The sequence below is a fragment of the Stomoxys calcitrans genome, chromosome 2, assembly GCF_963082655.1.
Source record: "Stomoxys calcitrans chromosome 2, idStoCalc2.1, whole genome shotgun sequence".
Lineage (NCBI taxonomy): Eukaryota > Metazoa > Arthropoda > Insecta > Diptera > Muscidae > Stomoxys > Stomoxys calcitrans.
This window is the reverse complement of record NC_081553.1, coordinates 200,422,571-200,436,231: the sequence shown is the minus strand read 5'-3', so window position 1 is coordinate 200,436,231 and position 13,661 is coordinate 200,422,571. Positions and strand designations below refer to the sequence as shown.

Sequence of the window (13,661 nt, the reverse complement as noted above, 5' to 3'; positions counted from 1 at the left end):
TTCAATTTGGCCCATATCGGTTCAGATTTCAATACAGCTCCCATATAGACCGATCTGCCGATTAATCAGATCATAGGCCCCTAAAACCCATATATACGACATGCCAATTAAATCAGAGTATATTTCCCTGAGTCAGGGATCTGAGCAATTAGAGTTTGTAATTAAGGTGGCTGTCATTGAAAAATGTGAAATGTTATGATGATCGGTTGACTAAAATACATTAACATACAGGCGGTGGTATGGATGCACAGAAATACTTGGCTAAATAGAATCAGAAATCACTTTAAGCGAATGGGTCTAGCACTTCTCTTACATTACGTTGGAAACAAATGAACTGAATTAAATACCCTCCCCCAGGATAGTAGGCTAATGAATAAATATTATTTCTTTTTTAATTTATTAAGTGCCAATATCAGCAACCCTTTTGTTCTACTTCAAAATATTGAGAACATACACTCCTCATTTTTAATTCTTCGGTTGAAGAAATATTGAACTTAAAGCCTTTAGAAATAGGGACCTGAAACGGGTATAGGAAAAGAATTATCATTATTGCTTTCAATTAGTTGATTAATAAGTGCCTTGGTTTTTCATCAAATATGGATCCCTGGGATCCATTTCGTATTGCGGTCTTCCTTGATATTCAGATGCATGGGTATGATGAGCTGCAAATCCCCATTTCGGAGTATAGGGTCTAGTTGTCTAATTGAAATGAAATGTAAATTTTAAAGTTTTCATTTTAGTTTGCATACATTACAGTTTGTCTAGCGCCTGGATCGTTCAACCTTCTTGTCTGGACTATCACTTCAATAGTTAGCAAAATTACGAATATATTTGATAAGCATTTCATTTTTAAAAATGTAGCAGAAAAATTTGTGTGTTTTTAAATAATGCAGTGCTTGTTATCGTGCCTTAAATATCGCCAGCGATAGGTACTAATTTAAGATATTTTATTATTCATCAGTAACTGCAAATGAAAACTTTTCCCAGTCCATCATATTTAAGGTGACAGAGGGAATACTTCTTTCGTGTTATGTCAACAGAGGTGGATAAGCAAACTCTTGAGAAATCTGGAGATTTGGCATCGCTTCATAGCTTTAACATATAACCCACACACCATATGACTTACGCTCATGCAAATTTGCCCATAAACATTCCGTTAAGGAAAAGGGGCAAACTTCTCACATATCAATGAGTGCTGTCCAATTTAAGTTTAAACTCAATGATAAGGGACCTCATTTTTTATAACCGAGTCCGAATGGCGTGCCGCAGTGCGAAGTGAAAACTTCGGTGAGAAGTTTTTACAGGGCATAGTACCACACAAAAGTCGCCAGCATAAGGAGGGGATAACCACCGCTGAAAATTTTTGTTATTCCCACCACCGAAGGATGGGGGTATATTGATTTTGTCATTCCGTTTGCAACACATCGAACTATCCATTTCCGACACTATAAAGTATATATTGGGTTGCCCAAAAAATAATTGCGGATTTTTTAAAAGAAAGTAAATGCATTTTTAATAAAACTTAAAATGAACTTTAATCAAATATATTGGGTTGCCCAAAAAGTAATTGCGGATTTTTCATATAGTCGTCGTTACCAAATTTTTTCACAGCTTGTGACTCTGTAATTCCATTCTTTCTTCTGTCAGTTATCAGCTGTTACTTTTTGCTTGCTTTAGGAAAAAAGTGTAAAAAAAGTATATTTGACTAAAGTTCATTCTAAGTTTTATTAAAAATGCATTTACTTTCTTTTAAAAAATCCGCAATTACTTTCTGGGCAACCCAATACTTTTTTTACACTTTTTTTCTAAAGCAAGCTAAAAGTAACAGCTGATAACTGACAGAAGAAAGAATGCAATTACAGAGTCACAAGCTGTGAAAAAATTTGTCAACGCCGCCTATATGAAAAATCCGCAATTACTTTTTGGGCAACACAATATATTCTTGTCTGTCTGTTGAAATCACGCTACAGTCTTCAAAAATAGAGATATTGAGCTGAAACTTTGCACAGATTCCTGTTTTGTTCATAAGCAGGTTAAGTTTGAAGATGCCCCCATATAGACCGATCCGCCGATTTAGGGTCTTAGGCCAATAAAAGCCACATTTATTACCCGAGTTTGCTGAAATTTGGGACAGTGAGTTGTGTTAGGCCCTTCGACATCTTCTTCAATTTGGCCCGGATCGGTTTAGCTTTGGTTATAGCTGCCGTATAAACCGCTCTCTCGATTAAAGGTCTTGCGCCCATAAAAGGCGCATTTATTGCCTAATTTTGCCAAAATTTGGGGTAGGCCCTTTTTGATATCCTTCTTCAATTTGTCGCAGATCGGTCCAAATTTGGATATTGAGATTTCTCGATTTAAGGTCTTGGGCCCATAACAGGCGCATGTATTGTCCGATGTCGCCGAAATTTGGGACAGTGAGTTGTGTTAGGCCCTTCGACAGCCTTCTTTAATTTGGCCCAAATCGGTCCAGATTTGCATATAGCTGCCATATAGACCGATCCCTCGATTTAAGGTGTTTGGCCCATAAAAGGAGCATTTATTGTGCGATGTCGCCGAAATTTGGAACAGTGAGTTGTCTTAGGCCTTTCGATATTCTTCTTCAATTTGGCCCAGATCGGTACAGATTTGGATATAGCTGCCATATAGACCGATCTCTCGATTTTAGGTTTTTGGGCCATAAAAGATGCATAAATTGTCCACTTTCGCCGAAATTTAGGACAGTGAGTTGTGTTAGGCTATTCGACATTTTTCTGAAACTTGGCCCAAATCGGTCCAGATTTGGATATAGCTGGCATATAGACCGATATCTCAATTTAAAGTCTTGGTCCCATAAAAGGCGCATTTATAATTATAAAAATTTCACTAAAATTTGACACAGTGACTTATGTTAGGCTTTTCGACATCCGTGTCGTATATATTGGGTAGCCCAAAAAGTAATTGCGGATTTTTTAAAAGAAAGTAAATGCATTTTTAATAAAACTTAGAATGAACTTTAATCAAATATAGTTTTTTTTACACTTTTTTCTAAAGCAAGCTAAAAGTAACAGCTGATAACTGAGAGAAGAAAGAATGCAATTACAGAGTAACAAGCTGTGAAAAAAATTTGTCAACGCCGACTATATGAAAAATCAGCAATTACTTTTTGGGCAACCCAATAGTTCAGATAGGTTTATTTTTAGATATAGCTACTTAAAAGACCAGTAAGTGGTTATACACAGGTGAACAATGACTTGCACTTATAAGTAATTGGTCTAAATCGGAACCTATTTCGATATAGCTGCTATGGGGCATAAGGTATGCATTTTTCACCGGATTTTGACGAAAGGTGGTTTACATATATATCCGAGGTGATGGGTATCCAAAGCTCGGCCCGGCCTTTTTACTTCTTTAAATTTAATTCACAATATTCAATTCCTACCATGAATTCCCTAACCTTACAAGACCTTACTGCCAGCCTTGCTTTTGTTTAAATAAAATAAACCATGCTTTCATAAAATATTTAAACTAAATTTAAATAACATTTCTAATGAACCCATTTAAGAGCATATCTAAATTTCAAACTCTTGTTGTAAGGACCGCATAAAAAGGTAAATTTGCTTAAAGACCTCATTGAATTGTTGTTTGCAATTTATTTACCTTCAAGTGGAGCCCTAGGAGAAAAACTTATTTTCTTTGGAATTTTTAGACTTAATAAAATTCTAACCCCCCTCTTGCTTTCTGCTATAACAACCCACTTTGTAAGTTTACATCTTAAGGACCTCAAGAATTCCCGCAAACATTTTCATTTGTACATTTCCATCAATAAAATAAATAAAGAAAAGTTTTTTTCCTCTTGCTTTGAAATTAAACAACAAAAGTTTCCAAAAAAAATTTATAACAAAATTTTTAAAGGCCAAGGGAAAAGGGTTAAGTTTTTTTTTTATTTTATCTTAATTCTGGGAAGTGAGTTAAGAACACAACAATGGCTTTAATAATAGATTGCACTTTTGCACACAAGATGAAAGGCCAAATGAATGGAACGGTTGTCGGGACTCTTTAGACACAGCCCAAAATGAGAAATCAAATTTCCCAGGAGTACTGTTGAAACACTGAACTTTTCCCACAAATATTATTGGCCATTGTGGCATAAAACTCAAGCATTTCTACCTTTTAACAAAGGGTCATAACAAATCCAAACATGAGAGGTAAAATATTAAAAAAAAATCTTAAAGAGAAAATATGCATAACTTAAATGTCTTTTTATTGTAGACTGTGGTTGCCACCATTTGGTTTTTGGTTGTCTTGGATTGCTTGTACCAACGTGGTTGCCTTCAAAAAGACTTTTTGCTGGAACTTCTTTGTCCACTCTGACCTCAAATACCTAGCCTATGCTATCGTCGTCAAAAAGAACGTAGTTCATATGACGCCCAAATTCTCCATTAACTCAAACTAGTTCATATATTTTACGAAGAATCTTTCTCTCAAACACTCCAAGCACTGTCTCGTCTGCTTTCACAAGTACCCGTGCCTCGGAACCATATAATAATGCGAATAGTAAGTCTTATATAGTGTAACCTACACGACTCCCTAGAAAATCAGGACCCATGAGCCACTCTTGACAATGACAAGAGAAAACAAGTAAAAGCGTGCTAAGTTCGGCCGGGCCGAATCTTATATACCATCCACCATGGATCGCATTTGTCGAGTTCTTTTCCCGGCATCTCTTCTTAGGCAAAAAAAGGATATAAGAAAAGATTTGCTCTGCTATTAGAGCGATATCAAGATATGGTCCGGTTTGGACCACAGTTAAATTATATGTTGGAGACCTGTGTAAAATGTCAGCCAATTCGAATAAGAATTGCGCCCTTTGTGAGCTCAAGAAGTAAAATAGAGAGATCGATTTATATGGGAGCTGTATCGGGCTATATACCGATTCAGACCATAATAAACACGTATGTTAATGGTCATGAGAGAATCCGTCGTACAAAGTTTCAAGCAAATCGGATAATAATTGCGACCTCTAGAGGGTCAAGAAGTCAAGATCCCAAATCGGTTTATATGGCAGCTATATCAGGTTATGAACCGATTTGAATCATATTTGGCACAGTTGTTGGATATCATAACAAAATACTACGTGCCAAAATTCATTCAAATTGGATAAGAATTGCGCCCTCTAGAGGCTCAAGAAGTCAAGACCCAAGATCGGTTTATATGACAGCTATATAAGGTTATGGACCGATTTGAACCATACTTGGCACAGTTGTTGGATATCGTAACAAAACACGTCGTGCAAAATTTCATTCCAATCGGATAAGAATTGCGCACTCTAGAGGCTCAAGAAGTCAAGACCCAAGATCGGTTTATATGGCAGCTATATCAGGTTATGAACCGATTTGAACCATACTTGGCACAATTGTTGGATGTCATAACAAAACACGTCGTGCAAAATTTCATCCCGATTGGATAAGAATTGCGCACTCTAGAGGCTCAAGAAGTCAAGACCCAAGATCGGTTTATATGGCAGCTATATCAAAACATGGACCGATATGGCCCATTAACAATACCAACCGACCTACACTAATAAGAAGTATTTGTGCAAAATTTCAAGCGGCTAGATTTACTCCTTCGGAAGTTAGCGTGCTTTCGACAGACAGACGGACGGACATGGCTAGATCGACATAAAATTTCACGACGATCAAGAATATATATACTTTATGGGGTCTCAGACGAATATTTCGAGTAGTTACAATCAGAATGACGAAATTAGTATACCCCCCATCTTATGGTGGAGGGTATAATTACGACTAAAGTTTAAAAGATAACGAAAAACTAAATTTTGTCCATGCTTTCAAATCATACGGTATTTTAATGTACGAATATGTTTACAGATGCATAAAAATTAAGAGATCGAATAACTGTTTATGTAGGGCTGATAAATTTTATACATTAACTAGCTGTACTGGGCGCGCTTCGCAGCGCCTTCTGTAACTCTCTAATATCTATTTAGGGTGGGGACACTTCGCCCTGAATGTGGATATCCTGCTACTGTAGCCTATGCCCACCTATGACGCTGAACGCCTGCGTTCGAGTCCTGGCAGAACTTCGGACAAAATTTAAAGTGGCGGTTATCCCCTCTTAATGCTGGCGACATTTGCGAGGTACAATACCATGAATGGTCATGTAAAAAACTCCTCCCAAAGAGATGTCGCACTGCGGCACACCGTACGGACTCGGCTATAAAAAAGGTTCCTTATCGTTGATAAGCTCAACTTGAATCGGAAAGCAATCATTGATGTATGAAAAGTTTGCCCCGCTCGGTTCCTGGGCAAATTTTTACTCTACTCCCAAATGTCTTTCTTTTGAGCCCCATATTACTGTTTTGTTAAATATTTCGGGATAAGGGGGTATTTTGGGGGTGGTCACTTGGCCATCAAAGTAAATATAAGGTTCGTGCTCTACTTTCAGAAACATTTCGTATGAGTCCCATAATGTCATGATCGGTAAATAAGTTGTGTTTGAAGGTGGGGTGGACGCCAGGGTCTTTGTCCCGAAAATGAATATAAATTTCCCGAAAATCAATAAATATCCACCTCAAATAGCTTTTATATAAAAGGGAGGTATTTTGGGGTGGAGCGGCTCCCAAACACATTTGGCAGGTTTTGGGCTGTCCCCGCGGCACTCGTCCCTAACAATAGAAACCATGTTTTTTTTGGGTTGGGGAGGCCACCGGCACTTTGCCCTGAAAATAGATATCAAATTCCATCTTTACTCCCAAATATCGTTGATTTGAGCACCATATTGCTATAGTCGGAAATAAAATTCAGTTTAAGGGTGTTTTAGGGCGTACCCCCGAAATTGGATAACAAATTCGTTTTCTACTCTCAAATACCTTTCATTTGAGTCCCATATTGCCATAATGCGTTAATTAATCTATTCGACGTATTTTTGGGAGGAAAAGAGCCACCTTGACTTGAACGCAAATTTTAATGTCATATTTTTAATCTACTCCCAAATATATTTCATTTGAATCCTATATAGCCATGGTCGGCTGATATGCCTATATGGGGGTATTTGGGAGTGATGTGACCTCCCATTACTTGAACCTAATTTTTTATGCCTTATTTGTAATCTGCTGCCGGATACTTTCCATTTGAGTCAGGTATTAATAGGAATGTCGAATATTTATGTTTAGAGGAGTTTTTGGATTGGGGCCGCCCGCTGGGTACTTGGACCCAAAATTTATTATGATTTTCATTTTCTAGTCTCCAAAACCTTTCAATTGATACCCATATTGTGCCCATCAGTCCTCTTTTGGTTTTGGGTGGCGTTTTTTAGTGTAAGGGGGAGGGTCAGCCATCATCCGATATCTAAAAATTATATAGCCTATGTTTTCTTTTTTTGATTCTACGGAACAAACAAACAAACCGGGTCCCGGGTCATATGCCCATTTGGGGAGTTTTTGAGGGGTGGGGTGACTTCCAACACTTCGATCTGATTTTGTATGCCAGATTCGTAATCTACTCCCGAATATCTTTCATTTAAGCCCCATATTGATATGGACGACCAATTTGTATGTTTTAGACATTTTGGGGTTAGGGCGAGTTCCTGGGTACTTGGACCCAAATTTTTATACCATATTCGTATTCTACTTTTCAATACCTTTCATTTAATATCCATATTGTCTTTATCAGTCCACTTGTGATTTTGGGTGGTATTTTTGGGGTAACGGGGACGGTCCGCCCCTTCCGATATTAACAAATTATTCTATACGGAACAAACAAACAAACCGACAAACATACAAATAACCACAAATTGAATTTTATATATAAGATTTTCGTACGTTCAAATGCTGTATGATTTGAGAAGCATGAAAAAAAATTATTATTCGCCTCATTGAAAAATATTTGTTTAACCGTGACTCGTGAGTAGTGATTTTCTCCTGAGTCGTGAATGTCTCGTGAGTTCTGATTTTCTCGTCGTGAGTGTCTCGTGAATCATGATATTCTCGTGAGTTATCAGTTTTACGTGAGTCCTGATTTTCTCGTGAGTCGTGATTCATTCGTGAGTCATGAGTGTCTCGTGAGTCGTGAATGTCTCATGAGTCTCATGAGTCGTGATTTTCTCGTAAGTGTTTCGCGAGTCGTGCGTGAGCATACGTGTGTTAAATTTTTTTTTCGTAAGCGTGCGTGAACGTGAGTTGACAGAAAAATGTCGTGCGTGAGCGTGTGTGAGTAAATGAGTGGTAAATCAATCACAAGCACATCTCTAATATTCGGTACGGGCTTTGAGACGTGTAATGGCCAATTGCCATTACAGAAAATGTGTTCGTCTAGCCGAACGAAGAACAGATGACCATGCTCCTCGATCTTCTAAGCTTTTTCTCCAATTTCTGACAACCTGTTTCGAGATGTCGCTCTCCACTTGGTCACTCCATCGAAGGTTTGGTCTTCCCGATTGTGATTTCATTTATAGTGGCCTTCAAAAGACTTCTTTGCTGGAGCTCCTTCATCCATTCTGACAATCTTCTTATATATAGAAGTAAAAGCGTGCAAAGTTCTCCCGGGCCGAATTTCGGGAACCCACCTCCATGGATTCTGCTAAAAATTTCTACAAAATCAATTTAGTTGAGGGGCATAATTATATTCTTCATACCGAACTTCTGTCAAACCAGCAACAATTATAGCTTCTAGGAACCGAAGAAGGATAATCGAGAGACCGGTTTAAATGGGAGCTATTTCAGGTTATGGACTGATTTTGATCGTACTTGGCAAGGTTTTTGGAAGTCGTAACAGAACACGGCCTGCAAAATTTCAGCCAAATCAGACAAAAATTGCGGCTTGTAAGAACCCAAGAAGTCACATTAGAAGATCGGTTTATATGGGAGCTATATCAGGTTATAGACCGATTCGGACCGTACTTGGCACAGTCATAACAAAACACTACATGCTCAATTTCAGCCAAATCAAATAAAAATTGCGGCTTGTAAGGTTTCAAAAAGTCAAATCGATAGATCGGTTTATATGGGAGCTTTATCAGGTTATAGACCGATGTGGACCGTACTTAGCACGGTTGTTCGAAGCCTCAAGAGAACATTATGTGCAAATCAGCCAAATCAGACAAAAACTGCGGCTTCCAGGGGCTTAGGAAGTCAAATCAGGAGATCGGATTATATGGGAGCTACATCAGGTTATAGACCGATTTGGACCTTACTTGTCTCCGTTGTCGAGAGTCATAGCAGAATACTTTGTGAAAAATTTCAGCCAAATCGGATGAAAATTGAGGCTTCTAGGGGCTCAAAAAGTCAAATCGGGAAATCGGTTTATATGGGAGCTATATCAGGTTAAAGACCGATTTGAACCGTACTTGGCACAGTTAATGAGAGTAATAACAGAACACTTTTTGCAAATCTGCAGACAAAAATTGCGGCTTCCAAGGACTCAAGATCGGGAAATCGATTCATATGGGAGCTATATCAGGTTTTATACCGATTTGGACTGTCCTTGGCACAGTTGTCGGAAGTACAAAATTTCAGCCAAATCAGAAAAAAATTTTGAGATGAGCTATATCAGGTTCTTCACCGATTTGGACCGTACTTAGCACACTTGTTGGAAGTCATAACAAAACAATATGCGCAAAATTTCAGCCAAATCGGGTTCAGCCAATGTGGCTTCCAGGGGCTCAAAAAGTTAAATTGGGAAATCGGTATATATGGGTGCCATATCCAAATCGGAACCGATATAGACTATTTGCAATCCCCAATGACCTACAACAGTAGTAAGTATCAGTTCAAAATTTCAAGCGGCTAACTTCACGCGTTCGACCTCCATCGTAATTTCGAGCGACGGATGGACGGACATTGCTATATCCACTCAAAACGTTGAGAAGATCAAGAATATACATACTTTATGGAGTCTTAGATGAATATTTCGAGGTGTTACAAACGGTAAGACTAGATTAGTATACCCCCATCCTACTGTGGTGGGTATAACCCCAAAAGTCCCTAAAGCGGACAAATTGAACGTCCATATCAATATGGGGCTCACATGAAAAGTATTGGGGAGTAGATTACGAATCTGGCATACAAACTCAGGACGAAATATAGGTGGTCATCCCATCTCCCAAAACCTCCCAAATGGGCATGTAACTCAATCACGACCATATGGGACTCGGGTTGTTTGTTTGTTCCGTATAGACTCAAAAATGGCAGAACCGGTTTTCTCGAAATTTTCGCAGATTGTGTAGATTGGTCTGTAAGGAGACATAGGCTATCGCCTTAACCCAAAAACAAAACCCAAAGTCGAAAATGGACCGCCTGGAACAATATGGGTATCAAATGAAAGTTATTGCAAAATAGAATACGAATTTGATATTAGAATTCGGGTCTAAGTACCCAGCGGTCCGTCCCCAATACCAAAACTCTCCCAAGGAGACATCCTGGACGTTCATGTCAATATGGGACTCAAATGAAAGGTATTCAGGAGTAGATTACGAATATTGAAAAAAACTAATGTGAGGTGTCCTCACACCCAAAACCACCAAATTAGTCGATCGTGGTCACATAGGACTCAAATGAAAGCAATTTAGCAGTAGATTAGGGCAATGAAATTAAAATTTGAGTTAAAGTATCTAGATGGCGCTTAACCTCCTTAAAACCCATCAAATAGGTTACTTGATCCATCATGACAATATGGGCCTCAAATGAAAGGCATTTGAGAGTAAAAGGAATCCAGTGTTTGTTGGTGAGCCCCAAAACACCCCCTAAAATGAACTTAATCCCGGAACATATCAACATGAGACCCAAGTGAAAAGTTTTTGGCAGAAAGGAATGCAGCTATTAAAACCCTGGAGATAGTATTTTTGAATTCAAAAACCGCCCTCGACTGCCGCCGATCTCTCAACCAGATAGTTGAACAGTTGAAAATTCACCTGTTCTGAAAGACGGGCCACAGATATGTCGATAATATGAAATACCTTATTCCAGGCGAACTGGAATCTGTGGGTATGCCTCTAGCGGCATGAAAGCCAAGTCTTCAAGATCAGGCCTAAGGGGCGAAGAATTATAGATAGTCCCAAAGCGGGGTTGTAGGCGTTCCAAAATTTTGTGACCTATTCTAGACTTGAAGAGGTCTACCGCTTTGTTGTCACTGACGTATCAGTTATTGTGTCCGTCATGCTGACAGACTGAAGGTTGCAATTAACGACTTTTGCAGAAGCTGTGAGGACATCGAAGAAGAGACTATAAAACACCTTCTGCGTGTGTGTCCCGCACTGGCAGTCAGAAGGAGTTTCATTTTAGGTTTTCATTTCTTTGAGTACCCGTTTGATTTCGGGGATGTGAACATTCTCAAGCTGTTGGGCTTTTTAAAGCGATTTGGATGTTTCAACGGTAGGAACTAAAGGGTGGTTTTTTAGCTATTATCTTTTTGGCAACACTGTTTTAAACAGCTCACGCGCCTTTCGTGTTTCGTTTCACTGTCAAACATTTTAAGTTTGGTCTATAACTTAACCATGAAACGCGAAAAACGCTCTTAAATTATTGAATATTATTACCAAAATGCTTGCTCTGTTAAGAAAGTTCATCGCACTTTTTTCCATGAGCGCCGAAGCTCATTTTTGGCTCAATAGGTATGTAAATAAGCAGAATTGTCGATTTTGGAGTGAAGATCATCCACCAGCATTGCCAGAGCTACCAATGCATCCAGAAAAAGTCACAGTTTGGTGCGGTTTATGGGCTGGTGGCATCATTGGACCGTACTTCTTCAAAGACGAGGCGAATCGTAACGTGAATGGCGAGCGCTATCGTAAGATGATATCTAAATTTTTTTCCCCAAACTACAAGAGCTTGAGTTGCATGACATGTGGTTTCAACAAGACGGTGCCACATGCCACACAGCACGCCTAACAATGGACTTATCGAGAGGCGAGTTCGGTGAACATTTTATTTCACATTCGGAACCGATCAATTGGCCGCTTAGATCGTGCCATTTCTCGCTTTAATTGACTCATTGGAAGACAACATTGAAGCATTTATTCGTAAGATACCGGCCGAAATGATGGAAAGAGTATGCCAAAATTGAACAAAGTGGATGGACTATTTGAATTGCTGTCACGGTCAGCATTTGCATGAAATATTTCTCAAATCTTAAATTATGTGGACCTTACTATCGATTAAAATAAAGATTGCATGCATTTTTCTGAAGATCACTTCTAACCTATAGAAGAGATCTTCCTTCTCCTGTACCTGTGGCATCACAATGGGCGAAAACGTCTAAGTGAGTCTGAAGAGAGACAGCCACTTAAACCTTACCTAACCTATCAAACCCAGAGTATAAAGAGGGCCATTGGCAGGTTCGCTCCTTAAGTACATAAAGACTGCAAGCTAAAACTTCGTCTACTGTTTTTAATAGAAACTATCCAAAGAGCTAGGCAAAGGCGACCCATGATGGAGGGTTTTATGAATAAACCAAACTCATGGCGCTTTTATTAGTTTACTCATAATGGCAACTCTGACACTCTTCCTAATACCTATCCCCAAACTTAAAAGTTTCTAAGAAATAAAATCTAATATCCCAAAAAATATAAAAAATAGTCCTTCAATTAGTTTACAATTCATAAACATGCCTAGCCTCATAGAATATTTGTGCTCAAATGCCCTTTTTTTTGTTTTCCTTTAAAATGCTATTTTTTTACCCGGGGGAGGGGCAATATTTTATTTTAATTTTCAAATACTTTCACACTTTTGTGTTTGTTATTATTGGACTTTTGTTGAAAAATACTTTGTGGCTATTATACAGGTGTATGTACCATTTGCATAGCTCTCTCACATTCGCACACACTACCGCAGCTGTATCCGCTTGAGTTTATGTATGGCGTGTTGCTTTCTTTCGTCCTTTTTTTTTTTTTGCAAATCTAATACTCATGGTGATATAGGCTAGATTATGGTAATTCGCTTCTTGAAAATGAAAAACCTAAGCTGCTCGAACATGGAAAAAAGGCAGATCTATCCCAGAAGGCTGTTAACTGTCATTTGCATAAAACCTTCCAAATGAGACGTAGGTCTTTGGCAGCCACAATGACATGCTATCGACCACATGACCATCAAGGCTCTTGAATTAACGTCAGGTAAGAATATGTGTTTTTGTTTTGCATTTGCATTTGCTCATGGTCTCGTATATGGAAATGTCAAAATGTCTCGATTTTGCTAAAACGTTCAACGTAGTCAAGAGAAGTCAATAGGATCATTGGGTAAGGGAAAGCAGTAAAATTGCTACTGAACACAAGGTGCTTGTTTGCATTAGCAAAGAATAATGATTGGTCAATGGGATATTAAAAAGGAAAATGGTTTAAAAATAGTAAAAAATATCGAAAGGTGATAAGAAAACTTTCTTCAAATTAAATTCAATACCAAACAGATAGAATAGAGAAAAGTAAGACAACAACAGATTCTCATATTGGTTTTCTTTTGTATATTGTGAAAATATTTTGTCAAATTTAAAATTTTTTGAATGTTATGCACAAAAACAATTTTTTTTTTCCTGAGTTATACCATTGAAGTTCTCAACAAGCTGGTAGGTGAACATTGAGATTTGTTTTCCTTTTTGTAAAACTATGCAAATTTGTATACTTTGTTATTCGTGTATCTTCATTTCAAAGAATAACAACGAATATTGAAACGACACTAT

At 38.2% G+C, this 13,661-nt stretch overlaps 1 long non-coding RNA gene across 1 annotated transcript; it reads right to left on the bottom strand.

The window, feature by feature from the left end:
• Window positions 1–378: 378 nt before the first annotated feature.
• Window positions 379–865, bottom strand: LOC106083272 (uncharacterized). The gene is made up of 2 exons (XR_001220607.2): window positions 755–865; window positions 379–699 (listed from the first exon to the last, which is right to left on the bottom strand). It is a non-coding gene; the product is annotated as an uncharacterized LOC106083272 (long non-coding RNA).
• Between the last annotated feature and the right edge of the window lie 12,796 nt (window positions 866–13,661).